This window comes from Trachurus japonicus, chromosome 5, assembly GCF_045865225.1.
Source record: "Trachurus japonicus isolate A0001 chromosome 5, Traja_1.0".
In the NCBI taxonomy this organism is placed as follows: domain Eukaryota; kingdom Metazoa; phylum Chordata; class Actinopteri; order Carangiformes; family Carangidae; genus Trachurus; species Trachurus japonicus.
The window spans coordinates 12,198,580-12,211,097 of NC_140911.1; the positions used below are offsets into that span (position 1 = coordinate 12,198,580).

The following is a 12,518-nucleotide window of genomic DNA, read 5'->3' on the forward strand; positions in this document are numbered from 1 at the left end:
CCTTTCTCAGTGTCTCAGTGTGTGTGCATGTGTGTATGTGTGTGTTTGTGTTTGAGCCACACAGAGACACAGCACCGGTCAGGTGTATGGCTTGGACAGTTGTTTGATGTAACCGGGACATCTGTGTTACAATAAGGTCATTCACTCTCTGCTTTACACAATGCCCTTTTTTCATAGACATCCTGTGACAAACACTGAGGTGTAGACGCTCTGTCTGATGCAGCGGCCGCAGAGGAACTGAGCTGAGCTGCTGGGAGTTATGCATCCACAAGGTAGGAGAGTACTTCAATAACAAGAGCAATTTTACAATGCAAAAAACAATCTCTCTATTTATTTTGTACATTTTTAATGCTGTCACTTACTTTATATGCTGTTTAGTCTTAAGTTTGGTTTCATATAATCCTTTTCTGCAATGACAACTGTTTATGTCTCTAAAAGGAAATGAAGTTGACATTTAAATCTGTGCAAGCCAAAAACAATCAGTTGAAGTAACAATAGATCCCTTGACTTTACTGACCAGGGATGTAAAATCTGTGATGTAACCCATGCTCTTTGCACTTGAGTTGTTAACACTGCTTTACATTACCCCAGCTGTTAATTATACAATTCTGTGCAGTACGAACTACATGCTAATTGTATGTAGGCCTATAGCAGTGTAGTACTTGACTTTACCATTTCCACTATCAGGATTTGATACAGTAAATGCAACATTTATATTTTAAGACTTCTCTGTGTATTTTATGTCGGTGTCACACTGTCATATTGAGAAAGCACCAGTACTGTTATCACAAAATATAAATGTTGTACTAAGTCTAAACTTTAGAAATATTATAATCCCCTTCAGATATAATAATTGTAATTTCGAAATGTGTAAGCAGACACTCCAAGTGTTTCTTTTTTTTATTTTTATTAATGTTTGATTTAATTTAAAAAGTATGTGTAATACTCCCATATGGTAAACTCACTATAAACATACCACGTCGCTGTAAGAAGTACAAATTACAATCTGATTGCCATCTAATTGAGTGTAACACATTGCTCCTCTGCCTCTTCATGTGCAAGATTATTATAAATTCACTTCATCTCAGCATTAGATTCCTTTTGTGCACCCTGAGCTCGCCGTGTGTTGAACACAAGGTTTCCTCTCCTCTGTTGGGGTGCCTTTGCCCCCCTCCCCACCTCCCTCCTATCCATCCATCTGTGCTCCTCACTCGCTGACTTTGTCTCTCCTCTGAGTGTGTTCAGCCATATTGTGGTTTGAAGTGTTTCTGCTTCTAATGAGCCAATTGTTCTTGTGTTTTGTTCCCCTCGGGGAGCGTTGTGTAGCTAACAACATTCAGCTCACAACCATTTTAAAACATATTCACTGCACCGGGGAGGGATTGAGGCCAACAAAACAATAATGCCTTGGAGCATGTACAAAATGAAAAATGTGTTAATGACACACGCACCAGCAAAGTGACAGCGCATTCTTTTCCTGTCAATTAGACCTTGGTTATTCAAAAGCAATTTGCAACTCCCTGCAGAGCAAAATGTGTGCCATCTCCCAGGCCTTACTCTGTGATTGTGTAAGTGATGCGTTCACTCCGTCGCTCTGTGTGCGTCCTAGTTTGAGACATTGAAATAATATTAAGGTTAGACACAACCCACAGTACTGTTATCTACACAATGTTGTGAAAACAGAGGGAAGTGTAGGTCTGTTTTGAGGGGTGGGTGTGAGTGTGTATGTTTCCTTCTATGTGCCTATGATGACCATGTACAAGGGGTATTGATACAGCTGGCATTCAAAGCCCTGATTAATTGCCATGACATTTGGCTGTTCTCGGTAAATGCCATATCCCATGCTGAGTGCTTGGTTAATGGATGTCTGCCCATTGCAGCCCCAGCGTCGGCACTTTCTCCTCCTATTTTTCCTCCCCTCTCTTTCTCTCCATCCTGTCCTCCTCCTCCTCCTCCTCCTCCTCCTCCTCCTCTGCTTCATAAAAGGTTAGCTGTGCTTTATCAGCAGGAATAGACACATGAGTGGACTGATCCCATGCAGCTCAGATGTCCAAGCTCCTGACAGTTCTGTCCAGTGTGGGCTCGCCATACAAAGGCTGCGCCTCCTCTCTATTTCTGACAGCACCAGTTCAAAGGTAGCTTAAGGTTACGTCCTCTCCCCCTTTTCTCCACTTTAATCTACAGTAAATGTGTTATGATAAGAGCCGGGAAAAGAGCTCTACCTTCAAGTGTGTATACCCCTAAGACCTAATTTCAGTTTGTCTCTATATCTCTAAGAAGAAGAGGGAAAAAAAGATATGAAGAATTAGCTTTCGTCCTCAAGTGAATTAGTTTGCTCTATCTTAATGAGGTTTGCCATGTCAGAGGGAACAGTTCAGAGCCTGCATGCTAAACAGACCGAAATTGGAAATAGAGTATTAGCTCCTTAACTGCAAAAATACCTTCTCTCTCTAGCTCTAATTCCAACACTGCCACGCAATTACCCTTATACACAATTTTATCTTGTCACTTCCAAATGGGAATAGAAGACCAAGCAGAGGAGAAATCATCTTGTTTTTCTTTTTTCTTTTTTCTTTCCCCTCCTTTCTTTTTTTCTTTTTTCTTTTTTGGAAAACTAATTCTAAAATCTAATTAACTGCAGAAAAACATGTCACCAGTTTGGCTGGAAACATCGTATGTAGTTATGCAAATGGGCCCGAGGATTGTAGAATGTGATTTGACAGAATCTCATTCTGGATGGTTGCGAGGGGCCAGATAGAAAGATTATTCAGCCGTGTCTGAGTGGAGGCAAACAGGAAGCGATGAGCCTGATAATTTATTGTGTTGGTATTTCTCCTGTTTGACATCAGACAGCTCATTAAGGGACGAGGTGTCACCCAACCGGACAACCAGACAGTCAGGTAGACAGACAGACAGACAGACAGGGAGCTTTTCTCTAATGGGCCCTCCTCTGCTCTGTCTGCATCAGCTCTTTCTCGCCTTTCGCGTCGCCGGCTTAATCTCTGACTTTTTTAATAAGAGGTGCCAAATAATTTTACACAATTCATCATTTTGCTTCTCAGCGGGGAGGGTGTGGGGGGAGGCGAGATGCTATTTCATCCTCCCACTTGTCTTCAGTTTGCTTACAGGGCTGTTTCTGGGCAGCCCCCGAGAGAGGGCCAGAGGGCTGAGATAAGGAGCAGAGGTCTATCATACGTTTTTTATGACACGATAGCGAAACAATAGCCTCGTTTTTTTATAAACCTGTGATGTTGAACTCGAGATCCTGCTATATTGCTGTTAAGATGCCGCTCGGTCTTGCTTGTTTTTGCACGGACCAAGACAAAAAATGGCTCTCCTTTTCACACAGACATCGATTTGGCTCCGTGACTACATCTTCTGCCATCGCAAACATTCCCAGCCTTGAGCAGGTTGTACACAAGCAGCTAATGAAAGCTGCTGTGTTGTGACAGACTGCCGTACAGGTGTCATTCTGCTGTAGCTGGCTGCTGATCCTGTTGGCTGGGAGCGATCCATATGCTGAGAGAGTGCTGAAACTTAATTAACATTTGTCTCTGCCAGAGGGTACATGATCACATCTACACACACAGCAAAGCTGTTCTAACTCTGGCCCCTCTGAACTCCACGGCCGACCCAAATGCTAATTTAAAACCACAAATCTGAGGTCACAGCCCGAATTAGCCTCACGAAGACACGATGACAAGCAAAACATCTTTATTCTGCGAGTTTTTTTTCTCAAGTATAAAAATAAACACATATTCACACACTATGAGAATGATCTCTTGCAGCGTTGACCTTTTAGTCGTGATGTCAGTTCCTACACCGCACTCTTCAGGAGCCTTCCTCACACCCTGACAGCTCCTGATTGCATGTCAGCGAGTGTTTGTTTGCAGACACGGAGAGCCATACAAAAAAAAAGAAGCAAAGTCCACTCTGGTACAAACAAGTCATTAATTATTGAGGACACCAAACACGACTGCTTGCTAATCTACATAGCCGTTTAAAGCCCCTTGATTTATAATTCAAGCCCTTTTCTCACTACAGTTGAGTGCTGAGATTGGAGGGCTGCACCGTGGGGCACTTGAAACTTCACCGGGGCAAGGTGTGTGTCTTTTCAGTGTGTAGCACAGCTGTGTGTATGTGTGTGTGTGTGTGCTACAATAGACACAATGCAGGGAACCACATGCCAATCAGGATTAAAATAAACAAACCAAAAGTTCAGCATGTGCACCCAGCAAGTTCAAGCAAATGATCACTTAATTAAGTTGTAAAATTCACCCCTTTTATGGAGTAATTCAGCTCCTCTGTGCTGCCGCCCTCACAATGTTTTAAATTGATTACAAATGTATTTGTGCAAAAAACACTGGGGTGCCTTGTTAGACAAACCCACAAGCGCTTCTTATTTAATATGTGTGGCAGATATTACACTGAGTGCTGTATATTAGGAATGCAAATAACATGGCGTCAAAGGGGTTTTAGTTAATTAGCTGGAAATGTGATGCTGGCTCTGGCCCATAGCGGCTTGTGTTCCTTGGGACCGTGGAGCTCGACGGGAGACCAGTCTTTGATCTGTGGATCCCACGGTCTGCGAGCAGTTCCCCAACCTCTGCAACGCTGCCGCACATGGACAGATGGGAAGGATCCATTCTGCTCTTCTTCTTTTTTCACCATAGCTTCCTTTGCTGTGAGTGAATGAACAGGCATGTTAAGATGAATCAACTTTTTTGAAGCAATCTGTGGAAGATTTTCTTCTTTTTCAAACACACAGAGGAAAAATGGACGTCTGTTTTATATTAGAGACCGACAGCATTTCAAGGTGGTTTCAGTTCTTTCAGCAAATAATGAGTTCATCATAAAATGTCACATTCTTCTCACGATGGGATACGGCGCAATTTCAATTTCGTTCTTTCAAAAGTATAACAGCTCCACTTATGATAACCGTTTTCAAGGCCAAACTCTGACTTCAAAAAAACAAAGACTCAGCAAAGTCAGATACCTGAAGGAACAGAAACACGTCACTGTGGGCACACACAGTTTCCACTATTACTATTTCAGTGATAAGACTGAGATATTAATCAACTCTCTAAATTAATGCAGCTATCTCTTCAGCCTTGAAGTGATGGATCATTACTTTTTCACAGTCTTGATGCATGGTTGGAACATTTATTCCTACCAGACCTGGGTACACCTCCCCCTGCTGGCTGAGGATCAAACAGCACAGGCTCCTAAGTGAGACTGGCAGGGCGTCCCAGTTCTAATTACTATGTGTTAATACGGCATGTACTAATGTTGACAGCACACTGTTTTGGCAGAAACAGTGCACAAGAATCAGTGAGATCACTGTAGTATACTGTTTTGTACTAACAAGGAACAAGCCGTGTGGGACGCCAGTCAAGCTGCAGCTTGGGAACAACATTTTAAAAAATGAAAACTTGGTGACAAGTTTGTGTTTTCACAGATATTTTGATTTGTGAACTACACGTCGGGAATAGCTGTGTTACCATCTCCTCAGTTCCACCTCTGGTATTACATTCAGTATCCCACATAGCTAGGACACTTCAATGGAACAGAGCCATTGTAAGTGTTATAAGTCCAGAGCTCATCCCTCAGTTTAGATGTTCACACTTTACTCCGACTGTCAGCAGCTCTTTCTTATCAGTATGCATGGTGGCAGTAGTAGGTCGTACTGAATTTGGCATTTTTCCAGTGCGGGTGCACTACATCCTTAACGTGCTGGATAAGACGTGGAATTACTACATATATATGCAACTGGGGCACCATATTGGTCCCTCTCATTATGCCTCGTGCCGGCGACAGCCATGGCCAGAGGCAGTTTGTTTTCAGGTCGTCCGTCTGTCTGTTGCTCCCACGTGAACATTATGTCTTCGTAACGCCTTGAAGGAATTCCTTCAAATTAGGCACAAATGTTCACTTGGACTCAAGGATGAACTGATGAGGATTTTTTGTGGCCAAAAGTTACAACTGAAAGTCACTGTGCCCTCACAAAAAAAAAGCTTTTGGCCATAACTCATGAATTTATACACCAGTGTCGAGGTCAACTTCACTCCCACATCGTAATTTCTGCAAATCATTTCTGCATTTAATGACCATCACTTCATGTTGTAACTCAGGAAAAAGAAAGATTGTGGCTATATTTCCTGCAACTTTTCTGGTTGTCGGGCCGCATACGACTGTGCTTTGGTGATTGCAGTTTTTCCTTAGCTCTGTGTCTGTATGCACATCCGTCTTCATCGCTTCCTGTTATGGCCAGAGTTCTTATATAAATACTAGAAAAACGTCCACCCACTGCGAACTGTCTCAGAAAGGTGCCGGAGGATATTCTGCAGTCTGCAGTACAATTAAAGAGCATAAAGCCTTTTTTTTTTTTTTTTTTACACTTACTCTATTGGAGATTTTATGTTTTATTGCAAAGCTTTTAGTCATAGCTTTATTCAGACATTCTTCAGTCTGAAAAACGTCCATGACCAAAAGCTTAGCAATTAAATTTGAAATCTGCAATAGAAGAAACTTTGCTGAAGCCTCTATTCTTTTTAATTGTACCATTCAGAGTCATGGCACACTAATGAATGAATTACAACGTCACCTCAGGATATGGAGCCAATTGCTGGAAAATGATGGTCGTTCATAACTTATGAACTATTTATATTTTCAGTGGGAGCGTGTGATGTGACAGTGACAGGAAGGATAAATTTAAAGAAAAGACAGTGCATTAGATTTGACAGGACAATGTGTGGCGTGCATCGTTGCTGGGATGTAATGATGTTGGGGTGTGAAGCTGATCCATGTCTGGCATTCTGACGACCCTCTGCACCATGGGAGCTGGAGGAAACACGGTCCAGCAGCAACGAGCGCAGCTGCAGAATGCAACTGATGAACTATTTGCATTTGTAATTAGCCAAGAAAGCTGTCCCCTGGACATATGTTTAATCCTCCGATGTTTGTGTGTGTTGCTGGGTGCAGAAATTGTATTTTAACACACACACACACACACACACTGAGGACGTGTTTATAGTCAGGGATGCACACGTTTTTTTTGTTTCTGTTCCCAAGGAAGAATCTGGATGTTACACACATCCTGCATGTATGTACTGTACAAACTGTTCTCCTGACTGCTCCCCTCTCCGTCTTTCTCTCCTCCAAACCTGGCAGAGAGTGATGATGATGACGATAATGATGTAGGACTTCTTCTTTCCCTTTCCACCTGGTTTAGCCTGCAATTAGCTGTCTGCATCCATATGTCAACAGCCTGGCTTTAGGTCTAAAGTCAGCGCTCTCATCTTCGACAAGTGGATTTGCATCAGGAATGAGAGAGTCTGAGAGGCAGGATTTCTTCTTGCGTTTATTATCCTGAGATACAAGGCAGCAGAGCTGAAGGGAAGTGTAAGGGACAGAACAGAAGGACGTGATGAATGTTGGAATAAGTATCTGCTTTAAATGCATCCACTCCCTCACAGAGGAGTCTTGGTCCACACAAGAGCTGGCATCTCATTTCTGTTGAATGTTATTAAATGTTTCGCTGCCAAAACTGTGGAGGTTTGAAATTATGGAGACCAAAAATTAAAAATTGATCATATTGGCTTGAGGGGTTTCTGCTTTCTAACCCAAATTATATCAGCTTTGTCAGCATTAGCATTTAAAACAGCATTTTCTTCTTGTACTCACCTTCACTGCCAAGCAGGAGTGTCAGCTGTCCAGCAGTAAGCATGAAGTTAAACGCCAACAGTTGAATTTGATAGCGAGAGTCTTGTCTCCATGCAGACCATCTCGTGTTGTGAAACTTTTCTAGTTTCACAAAGAAAGTGCAGCTCTTAGTCTCAGAAGCAGATCTTCTTGTTCTGCTATTTTTATACCACGTTGCTCTAAATAATGCTTAGCAACGTGACAATGGAGCGATTAAATGTCTCACAGTGGGGAACCATGTGATCAGCTGACTTTTTCTCACTGGTGTCAGTGGTTCACAGAACGTGCACAAGGGAAAACCCCCATTGACTCCCATCTGATGCTAATTGGGAACGACCCAATTGTAAACTGCAACATTGACTCCATCTGTGCAGACCAAGCGGCTGTGCACCATGTCGTGCGCGGTGCAAATTCACAGTCAAATGAATGAATCCAGGGAGATCTGAGGTAAACTCGCAATTGCTATCGACACAGACACAATTCACAATACACAATACACAAGCAATTTCCTGCTCTGCTTTTTTCTTTTTTTTCCCCTCTTTTTTTTGTCTTCTTCTGATCCATCACAGAGCACACACCGAGTTCAGCTGCCTTCAATTTTTCATTCAAGGACTGGACATGAATGTTTCGCTTTGTGAAAGGCCAACAGGAAAAATATTACATCCTGGTCGACACTGTTCCTCTGTTCTGTTGGGAAGTCCTGCTACAGGGCAGCTGGGTTTATGATCCTGGCTGCACCTGCTATCAGTAGTTTGCACCATGCTCATCCATCGTCTCTTTACTTCTCTTATACTTTCCAAAATCTGGATGATTGAATTTTTTTTTTGTGGATTTTGTAAAAGGCACAGAAAGATTTTTTAATGCATATTTTTCCACCACATTTCTGTTGAGTTCTCATTTATTCAGACACATAGGCTATACCTCCTACAGCCACATTTCAGTCGATACACATTTTTATGTTGATGACAGCTGGGGGGACGCCATGCTTTCAGGTTGTTCTTCCATCTGTCTGTCTGCACAGGTTTATGTTTCAAGCTCATTAACTCAATATTTCAGGATTGCCTTGAGGCAATGTCTGAAAATTTAGCACAGACATCAAAGTTCAAAGGTTAAGGTTACTGTAATGTCACAAAAAATACGTGATGTGAACAGTGGCAATAATTCACAAGAGTTCACACTAATTAACTGACAGTGGTCCAGTCGGCTACACATCAACTAACTCTAGCTTAGGTCTAAGTTCAGCCTGGTGTTTATTTGAAGAAATACCAAATTAATTTCTGAGTTATTTAATTATCCTAGAAAATCACATTTTCTTTTGTGAGCTTTAACAAAGTGTATGTGTTAAGTTTTTGAACAGGTCTCTTGAAAAATCCAGTATAGGCTACTAGTCAAAATAATTTATTTAAATTTGAATAACAGTGTCCTAAAAATGCAAGAAATGTTGGTTTGCAAAAGCTCCTCTTTTTTTCATATTATTTGCCACGCTTCATTTATTTTGACCATGACTCGTGCACACCAGTTAAGTACCCAGCTTTCTAACATCCTTGAGCCTATAAATGGTAGTTATAATGTGGCTGCCTAACTCCACAACCACTTGCTCAGAGGTGAGACGACCCTTTTACGTTTCTACCTGCAGTACCAGCTGAGCTATTTTCAGGAGACTATAGTTTCCCCCCGCGACAGGACTTCTCTCATCCTCTGTTCTGTGTCCTTGAGTCCCCACATCGTCGGCTCCTGGCTTCCTCTCTTCTCTTTCGCCCCCAGTTCCTCTCTCTGTCTCATTTTTTTTCATTCTTCATAATGTAGCCATGGTGATGAAGAGCTGTCTCTATTCACCGGACCCACTTGACATCCACACACACACTCACACACACACACATTGTGCAGTGGTGGTGGTGGTGGTGGTGGTGGTGGTGGCGGCTGTGAGAGGAAGTCAGCCTTGAACCAACTAGCCCCAAACCAAGAGCATAATAGGAGGAGGAGGAGTGCTCTCAGAGATAGAGAGAGCTGGTGAGGAGGAGAAGACAGTGAGGGGGTCTGCCTCATTTGTAGTGAGTCCTCCCCTCTTCACGCACACAGCTGACAGGGGATATTTTTATCAGCCTGGCACACACAGTGCAGAAAAGGAACAAATTCATTTGTAACAGCACACTCCCAGCCAAGGACAAGATCCCAGCTGGATAGAGCGTAGCTGTCTCTCTGCGCTATCAGAATAGAAATCACTCATTCTTATTTATGCACCTGCCTCTGCAATATTATGCAAAGGTCATCCGCAAGTCCACGTCTGCACCCCCTTCCTGTGGGTTTTAAGCGTAGATATTTCTCTCTGCCAACACACAGACATTAATATAGTTTTTTTTAATGCATCCTTGTTTGTTTGTGACTTTTCTTCTTCCGTGGGAATTCCTCCTGAGCCGCCCGTGTTGAAAGATGTATATCAACCTATAGTTTACATAATAATTTGTGTTTACCCAACGCTAGTGCGATGGAGGATACATCTGTTGATCTAAACCTAATTAGAAGTCAGAGGAATGACACAGCCTAAAGTGTGCGTGAGAGCAAGCAGGAGAGAGACTGGGAGCATGAATAAACCATGTGCTAAAGTGGTGTCACTGGGCTGCTGTGTTGGCATGTCGGCACCGCTCAGGAAAAACATGTCTGTCTCTGGGGCATTGTCTGTAATCCAGCATGTTAGAGCAGCTAGATGGCTCCTTTATGTAAGCAGTCCCAGAGTCTCAGACATCATCTGATATGCATACAGCGGAGAAATAAATAATTTTCCAGCAGTATATTTTGTTTAAAGATGATTATGAATAGTATTAGAACAGTAATCCACTCGTACAAAGGGCTTATGGTTCCAATTGGCTTAAATGACAACATTTTTTTTAATATACAAAACCAGGATTAGTGTTGAATGCACCTGAAGTTAAAGCAGGAAATATTTTTTGATCCTGAAATGCCGTGTAAATCCCCTGCTCTGAATAGTTTGTTTTACATCTGCAAGGGACAGCTGGGACCAGAAAAAGGCTGTTTTTATTTTCTCCGAGCAGCATGCATGGTTTTCATCTCTTCGCAGTGACACAAATACCATAGTGTGCCAAGCTTGACAGATAGATGATCCATTGTAGGTGTTGTAATTGAAAACACTGAGAGGGAATGGACAATTAATCTCTTTTTCTCAGCTTGCTTCACATTTCCATGGAGAAATACCTTGAAATGCAGATAATAGATAAGAGTGTTATTGATTAGATGGGATGGGGAGGAGAGGTGAGTAGGTGCACACAGGTTTTCCATCACTAATCTCTCTCTGGCTGTGACTGCATCTAAATAACCTGCAGAGAGGGATAAACAGGCGCATCCATCATGGGACGTCTGGAGCGGACAGTGATGGATGCCGGCGCCCTCCGCCGCACCTCTCCCCCCTGGTCATGGATAGGAAGTGACACCGGCACTCGGGAGAAATTCCTGGTTTTAAACCAGGCAGGAAAAAGCCTAGCTGTGCTGTGATGGAAGGATTCAGGACAGGCTCCGTTTGTATGTGAGTTTGTAGATTTGTCCCCTGTCCCCTATACCTTGTCTCTTTGAGTTTGTAGGATTATCTGTCTTGATAGATCCTGTTTGTTTTGTCAGAGAGGAAATTGGTTTTGTGGATTTGTGTGAAAGTGTATCGGTGTGTGTTTGTGTGTGCACAACTGCGCGTGTATATATATATATGTATATGCTTTTTTTGTGGGCTTGTGTATAAATTGATTTGGGTGTGCGGTTTCTGTTTCTATCTGCGTGCCCATGCACTGTGAGCCAAATCCCCTGTCTGTGCTGCCTGGACCCAGTGAGCAGGCGTGCCCACGCCAGCTCGCCTCAGAGGTGCCAGTCTGATAGATATGGTGTGTGTGTGTGCCAGGCTGTGCCTTCCCTCCCCACCCCTGCAGCATTAAGATTGATCCCTCATTCCCTCCCATTCCTTTCTCCCTCACTCCTCTGTGTGCCTCTGCTTTTATGAGACTGTGAATAGGTGAAGCTCACAGGCTCCAACAGATGGCCGGAGCTGCCCTGCTTCACTGTCACACACACACACAGAGAGAGAGAGAGAGAGCGAGAGAGAGAGAGAAACACTACTACCAATGAATATGAGCCTAGAGAAAGCAAGAGGAAGAGGCAGAGGAAAATGTGACAAGGAGAAAGAGAAGCAGGAAGCAACACAGGAGGAGAAAGACTGAAACTAATGGAAACAGAGAGAAGAGAGCCAGTGAGGAGTAACACGCAGGGAGGAAGATGGAAAAGGGGAAGGACCGCTAGAATAACAGCAAGAATATCCTAAAAAACAAGAGAGGAAAAAGAAGAGGAAGACAGAAACGCTGCTTAAAAAAAGGGAGTGAGGGCAAAATTGAATTGTAGATTGAGGGAGCCTCTCTCCTCCCTCTTTCCCTCCCTCTTTTATTTATCTCATGTGAAACCACGCCTCCCTCCTTTCACTTGTCAGTGCATCTATAACAGTGAGCTGTCTGCACCGGGCTGTGTGGGGGGTGAGACGAGCTCCTCACTCCGCCGGCACATCTGAACGGACCGGACAGGACTGGATGCTGCTGGACTGACCAGAACAGGTGTGTGTGTGTGTGTGTGTGAATGTGTGAATTAGTGTTTGTGTGCATGTGTTTGTGATAGATGACAGCATGTAACACCCCCTGAGTGTGTGATTGCTTGTTCCTCCGCAGGACTTGCTTCCAGAGTAAGTGTATCTAGAAGGAACAGTGCTGGAGCTTTGCCCTAGTTTACACTTGAATGCTCTGATCCGTTCTGTTCGCCTCTGAGATTTATGC

At 43.2% G+C, this 12,518-nt stretch overlaps 1 protein-coding gene across 7 annotated transcripts in view; it reads left to right on the top strand.

Moving 5' to 3' along the window:
- The first annotated feature begins 255 nt into the window (after positions 1–255).
- sulf2a (sulfatase 2a) overlaps positions 256–12,518 on the top strand; it is a 45,330-nt gene continuing 33,067 nt past the window's right edge. For 4 of the 7 annotated variants that reach the window (XM_085776256.1, XM_085776261.1, XM_085776259.1 and 1 more), the window contains exon 1: positions 12,092–12,302. The gene's annotated coding sequence lies outside the window, so the exon portion shown is untranslated. Of the gene's footprint in view, positions 273–11,848; positions 12,303–12,518 lie in introns of those variants that run through there. The other 3 variants (XM_085776258.1, XM_085776257.1, XM_085776260.1) reach the window with 3 other exon arrangements.